Source organism: Dendrobates tinctorius, unplaced genomic scaffold (genome assembly GCF_039654945.1).
Source record: "Dendrobates tinctorius isolate UK_male_01 unplaced genomic scaffold, ASM3965494v1 ptg000455l, whole genome shotgun sequence".
NCBI lineage: Eukaryota > Metazoa > Chordata > Amphibia > Anura > Dendrobatidae > Dendrobates > Dendrobates tinctorius.
The window spans coordinates 2,764,349-2,776,655 of NW_027362117.1; the positions used below are offsets into that span (position 1 = coordinate 2,764,349).

The 12,307-nt window shown below is 41.5% G+C and overlaps 1 protein-coding gene across 6 annotated transcripts in view; it reads left to right on the top strand.

The window, feature by feature from the left end:
* Positions 1-12,307, top strand: part of LOC141077484 (contactin-4-like) — a 271,638-nt gene that overhangs the window by 172,935 nt on the left and 86,396 nt on the right. The window lies entirely within an intron of this gene.

The window sequence follows — 12,307 nt, forward strand, 5'->3', positions numbered from 1 at the left end:
CTATATACAGAGTGTAATAGTATTGGTCATGGCCCTCTGTCGGGTGATATTGGAGGTTGTAGTATTCTATATACAGAGTGTAATAGTATTGGCCATGGCCCTCTGTCGGGTGATATTGGAGGTTGTAGTATTCTATATACAGAGTGTAATAGTATTGGCCATGGCCCTCTGTCGGGTGATATTGGAGGTTGTAGTATTCTATATACAGAGTGTAATGGTATTGGTCATGGCCCTCTGTCGGGTGATATTGGGGGTTGTAGTATTCTATATACAGAGTGTAATAGTATTGGTCATGGCCCTCTGTCGGGTGATATTGGGGGTTGTAGTATTCTATATACAGAGTGTAATAGTATTGGTCATGGCCCTCTGTCGGGTGATATTGGGGGTTGTAGTATTCTATATACAGAGTGTAATAGTATTGGCCATGGCTCTCTGTCGGGTGATATTGGAGGTTGTAGTATTCTATATACAGAGTGTAATAGTATTGGTCATGGCCCTCGGTCGGGTGATATTGGGGGTTGTAGTATTCTATATACAGAGTGTAATAGTATTGGTCATGGCCCTCTGTCGGGTGATATTGGAGGTTGTAGTATTCTATATACAGAGTGTAATAGTATTGGTCATGGCCCTCTGTCGGGTGATATTGGGGGTTGTAGTATTCTATATACAGAGTGTAATAGTATTGGTCATGGCTCTCTGTCGGGTGATATTGGGGGTTGTAGTATTCTATATACAGAGTGTAATAGTATTGGTCATGGCCCTCTGTCAGGTGATATTGGGGGTTGTAGTATTCTATATACAGAGTGTAATAGTATTGGTCATGGCCCTCTGTCGGGTGATATTGGGGGTTGTAGTATTCTATATACAGAGTGTAATAGTATTGGCCATGGCCCTCTGTCGGGTGATATTGGAGGTTGTAGTATTCTATATATAGAGTGTAATAGTATTGGTCATGGCCCTCTGTCAGGTGATATTGGGGGTTGTAGTATTCTATATACAGAGTGTAATAGTATTGGCCATGGCCCTCTGTCAGGTGATATTGGAGGTTGTAGTATTCTATATACAGAGTGTAATAGTATTGGCCATGGCCCTCTGTCAGGTGATATTGGGGGTTGTAGTATTCTATATACAGAGTGTAATAGTATTGGCCATGGCCCTCTGTCGGGTGATATTGGAGGTTGTAGTATTCTATATACAGAGTGTAATAGTATTGGTCATGGCCCTCTGTCAGGTGATATTGGGGGTTGTAGTATTCTATATACAGAGTGTAATAGTATTGGTCATGGTCCTCTGTCGGGTGATATTGGGGGTTGTAGTATTCTATATACAGAGTGTAATAGTATTGGCCATGGCCCTCTGTCAGGTGATATTGGAGGTTGTAGTATTCTATATACAGAGTGTAATAGTATTGGCCATGGCCCTCTGTCGGGTGATATTGGGGGTTGTAGTATTCTATATACAGAGTGTAATAGTATTGGTCATGGCCCTCTGTCAGGTGATATTGGGGGTTGTAGTATTCTATATACAGAGTGTAATAGTATTGGCCATGGCCCTCTGTCGGGTGATATTGGAGGTTGTAGTATTCTATATATAGAGTGTAATAGTATTGGTCATGGCCCTCTGTCAGGTGATATTGGGGGTTGTAGTATTCTATATACAGAGTGTAATAGTATTGGCCATGGCCCTCTGTCAGGTGATATTGGAGGTTGTAGTATTCTATATACAGAGTGTAATAGTATTGGCCATGGCCCTCTGTCGGGTGATATTGGAGGTTGTAGTATTCTATATACAGAGTGTAATAGTATTGGTCATGGCCCTCTGTCAGGTGATATTGGGGGTTGTAGTATTCTATATACAGAGTGTAATAGTATTGGCCATGGCCCTCTGTCGGGTGATATTGGAGGTTGTAGTATTCTATATACAGAGTGTAATAGTATTGGTCATGGCCCTCTGTCGGGTGATATTGGAGGTTGTAGTATTCTATATACAGAGTGTAATAGTATTGGTCATGGCCCTCTGTCAGGTGATATTGGGGGTTGTAGTATTCTATATACAGAGTGTAATAGTATTGGTCATGGCCCTCTGTCAGGTGATATTGGGGGTTGTAGTATTCTATATACAGAGTGTAATAGTATTGGTCATGGCCCTCTGTCGGGTGATATTGGAGGTTGTAGTATTCTATATACAGAGTGTAATAGTATTGGTCATGGCCCTCTGTCGGGTGATATTGGAGGTTGTAGTATTCTATATACAGAGTGTAATAGTATTGGTCATGGCCCTCTGTCAGGTGATATTGGGGGTTGTAGTATTCTATATACAGAGTGTAATAGTATTGGTCATGGCCCTCTGTCAGGTGATATTGGGGGTTGTAGTATTCTATATACAGAGTGTAATAGTATTGGCCATGGCCCTCTGTCAGGTGATATTGGGGGTTGTAGTATTCTATATACAGAGTGTAATAGTATTGGCCATGGCCCTCTGTCGGGTGATATTGGAGGTTGTAGTATTCTATATATAGAGTGTAATAGTATTGGCCATGGCCCTCTGTCAGGTGATATTGGGGGTTGTAGTATTCTATATACAGAGTGTAATAGTATTGGTCATGGCCCTCTGTCGGGTGATATTGGGGGTTGTAGTATTCTATATACAGAGTGTAATAGTATTGGTCATGGCCCTCTGTCGGGTGATATTGGGGGTTGTAGTATTCTATATACAGAGTGTAATAGTATTGGTCATGGCCCTCTGTCGGGTGATATTGGGGGTTGTAGTATTCTATATACAGTGTGTAATAGTATTGGTCATGGCCCTCTGTCGGGTGATATTGGGGGTTGTAGTATTCTATATACAGTGTGTAATAGTATTGGTCATGGCCCTCTGTCAGGTGATATTGGGGGTTGTAGTATTCTATATACAGTGTGTAATAGTATTGGTCATGGCCCTCTGTCGGGTGATATTGGGGGTTGTAGTATTCTATATACAGAGTGTAATAGTATTGGTCATGGCCCTCTGTCAGGTGATATTGGGGGTTGTAGTATTCTATATACAGAGTGTAATAGTATTGGTCATGGCCCTCTGTCGGGTGATATTGGGGGTTGTAGTATTCTATATACAGAGTGTAATAGTATTGGTCATGGTCCTCTGTCGGGTGATATTGGGGGTTGTAGTATTCTATATACAGTGTGTAATAGTATTGGTCATGGCCCTCTGTCGGGTGATATTGGGGGTTGTAGTATTCTATATACAGTGTGTAATAGTATTGGTCATGGCCCTCTGTCGGGTGATATTGGGGGTTGTAGTATTCTATATACAGAGTTTAATAGTATTGGTCATGGTCCTCTGTCGGGTGATATTGGGGGTTGTAGTATTCTATATACAGAGTGTAATAGTATTGGTCATGGCCCTCTGTCGGGTGATATTGGGGGTTGTAGTATTCTATATACAGAGTGTAATAGTATTGGTCATGGTCCTCTGTCGGGTGATATTGGGGGTTGTAGTATTCTATATACAGTGTGTAATAGTATTGGTCATGGCCCTCTGTCGGGTGATATTGGGGGTTGTAGTATTCTATATACAGAGTGTAATAGTATTGGTCATGGTCCTCTGTCGGGTGATATTGGGGGTTGTAGTATTCTATATACAGAGTGTAATAGTATTGGCCATGGCCCTCTGTCAGGTGATATTGGGGGTTGTAGTATTCTATATATAGAGTGTAATAGTATTGGTCATGGCCCTCTGTCGGGTGATATTGGGGGTTGTAGTATTCTATATACAGTGTGTAATAGTATTGGCCATGGCCCTCTGTCAGGTGATATTGGGGGTTGTAGTATTCTATATACAGAGTGTAATAGTATTGGTCATGGCCCTCTGTCGGGTGATATTGGGGGTTGTAGTATTCTATATACAGAGTGTAATAGTATTGGTCATGGCCCTCTGTCGGGTGATATTGGGGGTTGTAGTATTCTATATACAGAGTGTAATAGTATTGGTCATGGTCCTCTGTCGGGTGATATTGGGGGTTGTAGTATTCTATATACAGTGTGTAATAGTATTGGTCATGGCCCTCTGTCGGGTGATATTGGGGGTTGTAGTATTCTATATACAGAGTGTAATAGTATTGGTCATGGTCCTCTGTCGGGTGATATTGGGGGTTGTAGTATTCTATATACAGAGTGTAATAGTATTGGTCATGGCCCTCTGTCGGGTGATATTGGGGGTTGTAGTATTCTATATACAGAGTGTAATAGTATTGGTCATGGTCCTCTGTCGGGTGATATTGGGGGTTGTAGTATTCTATATACAGAGTGTAATAGTATTGGTCATGGCCCTCTGTCGGGTGATATTGGGGGTTGTAGTATTCTATATACAGAGTGTAATAGTATTGGTCATGGTCCTCTGTCGGGTGATATTGGGGGTTGTAGTATTCTATATACAGTGTGTAATAGTATTGGTCATGGCCCTCTGTCGGGTGATATTGGGGGTTGTAGTATTCTATATACAGAGTGTAATAGTATTGGTCATGGTCCTCTGTCGGGTGATATTGGGGGTTGTAGTATTCTATATACAGAGTGTAATAGTATTGGCCATGGCCCTCTGTCGGGTGATATTGGGGGTTGTAGTATTCTATATATAGAGTGTAATAGTATTGGCCATGGCCCTCTGTCAGGTGATATTGGGGGTTGTAGTATTCTATATATAGAGTGTAATAGTATTGGTCATGGCCCTCTGTCGGGTGATATTGGGGGTTGTAGTATTCTATATATAGAGTGTAATAGTATTGGTCATGGCCCTCTGTCGGGTGATATTGGGGGTTGTAGTATTCTATATATAGAGTGTAATAGTATTGGCCATGGCCCTCTGTCAGGTGATATTGGGGGTTGTAGTATTCTATATATAGAGTGTAATAGTATTGGCCATGGCCCTCTGTCGGGTGATATTGGGGGTTGTAGTATTCTATATACAGAGTGTAATAGTATTGGCCATGGCCCTCTGTCGGGTGATATTGGGGGTTGTAGTATTCTATATATAGAGTGTAATAGTATTGGCCATGGCCCTCTGTCAGGTGATATTGGGGGTTGTAGTATTCTATATATAGAGTGTAATAGTATTGGCCATGGCCCTCTGTCAGGTGATATTGGAGGTTGTAGTATTCTATATACAGAGTGTAATAGTATTGGTCATGGCCCTCTGTCGGGTGATATTGGAGGTTGTAGTATTCTATATACAGAGTGTAATAGTATTGGTCATGGCCCTCTGTCGGGTGATATTGGGGGTTGTAGTATTCTATATACAGAGTGTAATAGTATTGGTCATGGTCCTCTGTCGGGTGATATTGGAGGTTGTAGTATTCTATATATAGAGTGTAATAGTATTGGCCATGGCCCTCTGTCAGGTGATATTGGAGGTTGTAGTATTCTATATACAGAGTGTAATAGTATTGGCCATGGCCCTCTGTCGGGTGATATTGGGGGTTGTAGTATTCTATATACAGAGTGTAATAGTATTGGCCATGGCCCTCTGTCGGGTGATATTGGGGGTTGTAGTATTCTATATACAGAGTGTAATAGTATTGGCCATGGCCCTCTGTCGGGTGATATTGGGGGTTGTAGTATTCTATATACAGAGTGTAATAGTATTGGTCATGGCCCTCTGTCGGGTGATATTGGAGGTTGTAGTATTCTATATACAGAGTGTAATAGTATTGGTCATGGCCCTCTGTCGGGTGATATTGGAGGTTGTAGTATTCTATATACAGAGTGTAATAGTATTGGCCATGGCCCTCTGTCAGGTGATATTGGTGGTTGTAGTATTCTATATACAGAGTGTAATAGTATTGGTCATGGCCCTCTGTCAGGTGATATTGGAGGTTGTAGTATTCTATATACAGAGTGTAATAGTATTGGTCATGGCCCTCTGTCGGGTGATATTGGGGGTTGTAGTATTCTATATACAGAGTGTAATAGTATTGGCCATGGCCCTCTGTCGGGTGATATTGGGGGTTGTAGTATTCTATATACAGAGTGTAATAGTATTGGTCATGGCCCTCTGTCGGGTGATATTGGGGGTTGTAGTATTCTATATACAGAGTGTAATAGTATTGGTCATGGCCCTCTGTCAGGTGATATTGGAGGTTGTAGTATTCTATATACAGAGTGTAATAGTATTGGTCATGGCCCTCTGTCGGGTGATATTGGGGGTTGTAGTATTCTATATACAGAGTGTAATAGTATTGGTCATGGCCCTCTGTCGGGTGATATTGGGGGTTGTAGTATTCTATATACAGAGTGTAATAGTATTGGTCATGGCCCTCTGTCGGGTGATATTGGGGGTTGTAGTATTCTATATACAGAGTGTAATAGTATTGGCCATGGCCCTCTGTCGGGTGATATTGGGGGTTGTAGTATTCTATATACAGAGTGTAATAGTATTGGTCATGGTCCTCTGTCGGGTGATATTGGGGGTTGTAGTATTCTATATACAGAGTGTAATAGTATTGGTCATGGCTCTCTGTCGGGTGATATTGGAGGTTGTAGTATTCTATATACAGAGTGTAATAGTATTGGCCATGGCCCTCTGTCGGGTGATATTGGGGGTTGTAGTATTCTATATACAGAGTGTAATAGTATTGGTCATGGTCCTCTGTCGGGTGATATTGGGGGTTGTAGTATTCTATATACAGAGTGTAATAGTATTGGTCATGGCCCTCTGTCGGGTGATATTGGAGGTTGTAGTATTCTATATACAGAGTGTAATAGTATTGGCCATGGCCCTCTGTCGGGTGATATTGGAGGTTGTAGTATTCTATATACAGAGTGTAATAGTATTGGTCATGGCCCTCTGTCGGGTGATATTGGGGGTTGTAGTATTCTATATACAGAGTGTAATAGTATTGGTCATGGCTCTCTGTCGGGTGATATTGGAGGTTGTAGTATTCTATATACAGAGTGTAATAGTATTGGTCATGGCCCTCTGTCAGGTGATATTGGAGGTTGTAGTATTCTATATACAGAGTGTAATAGTATTGGTCATGGCCCTCTGTCGGGTGATATTGGAGGTTGTAGTATTCTATATACAGAGTGTAATAGTATTGGTCATGGCACTCTGTCGGGTGATATTGGGGGTTGTAGTATTCTATATACAGAGTGTAATAGTATTGGTCATGGCACTCTGTCGGGTGATATTGGGGGTTGTAGTATTCTATATACAGAGTGTAATAGTATTGGTCATGGCCCTCTGTCGGGTGATATTGGAGGTTGTAGTATTCTATATACAGAGTGTAATAGTATTGGTCATGGCACTCTGTCGGGTGATATTGGGGGTTGTAGTATTCTATATACAGAGTGTAATAGTATTGGTCATGGCTCTCTGTCGGGTGATATTGGAGGTTGTAGTATTCTATATACAGAGTGTAATAGTATTGGTCATGACCCTCTGTCGGGTGATATTGGGGGTTGTAGTATTCTATATACAGAGTGTAATAGTATTGGCCATGGCCCTCTGTCGGGTGATATTGGGGGTTGTAGTATTCTATATACAGAGTGTAATAGTATTGGTCATGACCCTCTGTCGGGTGATATTGTGGGTCGTAGTATTCTATATACAGAGTGTAATAGTATTGGCCATGGTCCTCTGTCGGGTGATATTGGAGGTTGTAGTATTCTATATACAGAGTGTAATAGTATTGGCCATGACCCTCTGTCGGGTGATATTGGGGGTTGTAGTATTCTATATACAGAGTGTAATAGTATTGGTCATGGCCCTCTGTCGGGTGATATTGGGGGTTGTAGTATTCTATATACAGAGTGTAATAGTATTGGTCATGGCTCTCTGTCGGGTGATATTGGAGGTTGTAGTATTCTATATACAGAGTGTAATAGTATTGGTCATGACCCTCTGTCGGGTGATATTGGGGGTTGTAGTATTCTATATACAGAGTGTAATAGTATTGGCCATGGCCCTCTGTCGGGTGATATTGGGGGTTGTAGTATTCTATATACAGAGTGTAATAGTATTGGTCATGACCCTCTGTCGGGTGATATTGGGGGTTGTAGTATTCTATATACAGAGTGTAATAGTATTGGCCATGGTCCTCTGTCGGGTGATATTGGAGGTTGTAGTATTCTATATACAGAGTGTAATAGTATTGGCCATGGCCCTCTGTCGGGTGATATTGGGGGTTGTAGTATTCTATATACAGAGTGTAATAGTATTGGTCATGGCCCTCTGTCGGGTGATATTGGAGGTTGTAGTATTCTATATACAGAGTGTAATAGTATTGGCCATGGCCCTCTGTCGGGTGATATTGGGGGTTGTAGTATTCTATATACAGAGTGTAATAGTATTGGCCATGGCCCTCTGTCGGGTGATATTGGGGGTTGTAGTATTCTATATACAGAGTGTAATAGTATTGGTCATGGCCCTCTGTCGGGTGATATTGGGGGTTGTAGTATTCTATATACAGAGTGTAATAGTATTGGCCATGGCCCTCTGTCGGGTGATATTGGGGGTTGTAGTATTCTATATACAGAGTGTAATAGTATTGGTCATGGTCCTCTGTCAGGTGATATTGGGGGTTGTAGTATTCTATATACAGAGTGTAATAGTATTGGTCATGGCTCTCTGTCGGGTGATATTGGAGGTTGTAGTATTCTATATACAGAGTGTAATAGTATTGGTCATGGCTCTCTGTCGGGTGATATTGGAGGTTGTAGTATTCTATATACAGAGTGTAATAGTATTGGTCATGGCCCTCTGTCGGGTGATATTGGAGGTTGTAGTATTCTATATACAGAGTGTAATAGTATTGGTCATGGCCCTCTGTCAGGTGATATTGGGGGTTGTAGTATTCTATATACAGAGTGTAATAGTATTGGTCATGGCTCTCTGTCGGGTGATATTGGAGGTTGTAGTATTCTATATACAGAGTGTAATAGTATTGGTCATGGCTCTCTGTCGGGTGATATTGGAGGTTGTAGTATTCTATATACAGAGTGTAATAGTATTGGTCATGGCCCTCTGTCGGGTGATATTGGAGGTTGTAGTATTCTATATACAGAGTGTAATAGTATTGGCCATGGCCCTCTGTCGGGTGATATTGGGGGTTGTAGTATTCTATATACAGAGTGTAATAGTATTGGCCATGGCCCTCTGTCGGGTGATATTGGGGGTTGTAGTATTCTATATACAGAGTGTAATAGTATTGGTCATGGCCCTCTGTCGGGTGATATTGGGGGTTGTAGTATTCTATATACAGAGTGTAATAGTATTGGCCATGGCCCTCTGTCGGGTGATATTGGGGGTTGTAGTATTCTATATACAGAGTGTAATAGTATTGGTCATGGCCCTCTGTCGGGTGATATTGGAGGTTGTAGTATTCTATATACAGAGTGTAATAGTATTGGCCATGGCCCTCTGTCGGGTGATATTGGGGGTTGTAGTATTCTATATACAGAGTGTAATAGTATTGGTCATGGCCCTCTGTCGGGTGATATTGGAGGTTGTAGTATTCTATATACAGAGTGTAATAGTATTGGTCATGGCCCTCTGTCGGGTGATATTGGAGGTTGTAGTATTCTATATACAGAGTGTAATAGTATTGGTCATGGCCCTCTGTCGGGTGATATTGGAGGTTGTAGTATTCTATATACAGAGTGTAATAGTATTGGCCATGGCCCTCTGTCGGGTGATATTGGGGGTTGTAGTATTCTATATACATAGTGTAATAGTATTGGTCATGGCTCTCTGTCGGGTGATATTGGGGGTTGTAGTATTCTATATACAGAGTGTAATAGTATTGGTCATGGCCCTCTGTCGGGTGATATTGGAGGTTGTAGTATTCTATATACAGAGTGTAATAGTATTGGTCATGACCCTCTGTCGGGTGATATTGGGGGTTGTAGTATTCTATATACATAGTGTAATAGTATTGGTCATGGCTCTCTGTCGGGTGATATTGGGGGTTGTAGTATTCTATATACAGAGTGTAATAGTATTGGTCATGGCCCTCTGTCGGGTGATATTGGGGGTTGTAGTATTCTATATACAGAGTGTAATAGTATTGGTCATGGCCCTCTGTCTGGTGATATTGGAGGTTGTAGTATTCTATATACAGAGTGTAATAGTATTGGCCATGGCCCTCTGTCAGGTGATATTGGGGGTTGTAGTATTCTATATACATAGTGTAATAGTATTGGTCATGACCCTCTGTCGGGTGATATTGGGGGTTGTAGTATTCTATATACAGAGTGTAATAGTATTGGTCATGGCCCTCTGTCGGGTGATATTGGGGGTTGTAGTATTCTATATACAGAGTGTAATAGTATTGGTCATGACCCTCTGTCTGGTGATATTGGAGGTTGTAGTATTCTATATACAGAGTGTAATAGTATTGGCCATGGCCCTCTGTCGGGTGATATTGGGGGTTGTAGTATTCTATATACAGAGTGTAATAGTATTGGTCATGGCCCTCTGTCAGGTGATATTGGTGGTTGTAGTATTCTATATACAGAGTGTAATAGTATTGGCCATGGCCCTCTGTCGGGTGATATTGGAGGTTGTAGTATTCTATATACAGAGTGTAATAGTATTGGTCATGACCCTCTGTCGGGTGATATTGGGGGTTGTAGTATTCTATATACAGAGTGTAATAGTATTGGTCATGGCCCTCTGTCGGGTGATATTGGAGGTTGTAGTATTCTATATACAGAGTGTAATAGTATTGGTCATGGCCCTCTGTCGGGTGATATTGGGGGTTGTAGTATTCTATATACAGAGTGTAATAGTATTGGTCATGGCCCTCTGTCGGGTGATATTGGAGGTTGTAGTATTCTATATACAGAGTGTAATAGTATTGGTCATGACCCTCTGTCGGGTGATATTGGGGGTTGTAGTATTCTATATACATAGTGTAATAGTATTGGTCATGGCTCTCTGTCGGGTGATATTGGGGGTTGTAGTATTCTATATACAGAGTGTAATAGTATTGGTCATGGCCCTCTGTCTGGTGATATTGGAGGTTGTAGTATTCTATATACAGAGTGTAATAGTATTGGCCATGGCCCTCTGTCAGGTGATATTGGTGGTTGTAGTATTCTATATACAGAGTGTAATAGTATTGGTCATGGCCCTCTGTCAGGTGATATTGGAGGTTGTAGTATTCTATATACAGAGTGTAATAGTATTGGTCATGGCCCTCTGTCGGGTGATATTGGGGGTTGTAGTATTCTATATACAGAGTGTAATAGTATTGGCCATGGCCCTCTGTCGGGTGATATTGGAGGTTGTAGTATTCTATATACAGAGTGTAATAGTATTGGTCATGGTCCTCTGTCAGGTGATATTGGGGGTTGTAGTATTCTATATACAGAGTGTAATAGTATTGGTCATGGCTCTCTGTCGGGTGATATTGGGGGTTGTAGTATTCTATATACAGAGTGTAATAGTATTGGCCATGGCCCTCTGTCGGGTGATATTGGTGGTTGTAGTATTCTATATACAGAGTGTAATAGTATTGGTCATGGCCCTCTGTCAGGTGATATTGGAGGTTGTAGTATTCTATATACAGAGTGTAATAGTATTGGCCATGGCCCTCTGTCAGGTGATATTGGTGGTTGTAGTATTCTATATACAGAGTGTAATAGTATTGGCCATGGCCCTCTGTCTGGTGATATTGGGGGTTGTAGTATTCTATATACAGAGTGTAATAGTATTGGCCATGGCCCTCTGTCTGGTGATATTGGGGGTTGTAGTATTCTATATACAGAGTGTAATAGTATTGGCCATGGCCCTCTGTCAGGTGATATTGGTGGTTGTAGTATTCTATATACAGAGTGTAATAGTATTGGTCATGGCCCTCTGTCAGGTGATATTGGAGGTTGTAGTATTCTATATACAGAGTGTAATAGTATTGGTCATGGCCCTCTGTCGGGTGATATTGGGGGTTGTAGTATTCTATATACAGAGTGTAATAGTATTGGCCATGGCCCTCTGTCGGGTGATATTGGAGGTTGTAGTATTCTATATACAGAGTGTAATAGTATTGGTCATGGTCCTCTGTCAGGTGATATTGGGGGTTGTAGTATTCTATATACAGAGTGTAATAGTATTGGTCATGGCTCTCTGTCGGGTGATATTGGGGGTTGTAGTATTCTATATACAGAGTGTAATAGTATTGGCCATGGCCCTCTGTCGGGTGATATTGGAGGTTGTAGTATTCTATATACAGAGTGTAATAGTATTGGTCATGGTCCTCTGTCAGGTGATATTGGAGGTTGTAGTATTCTATATACAGAGTGTAATAGTATTGGTCATG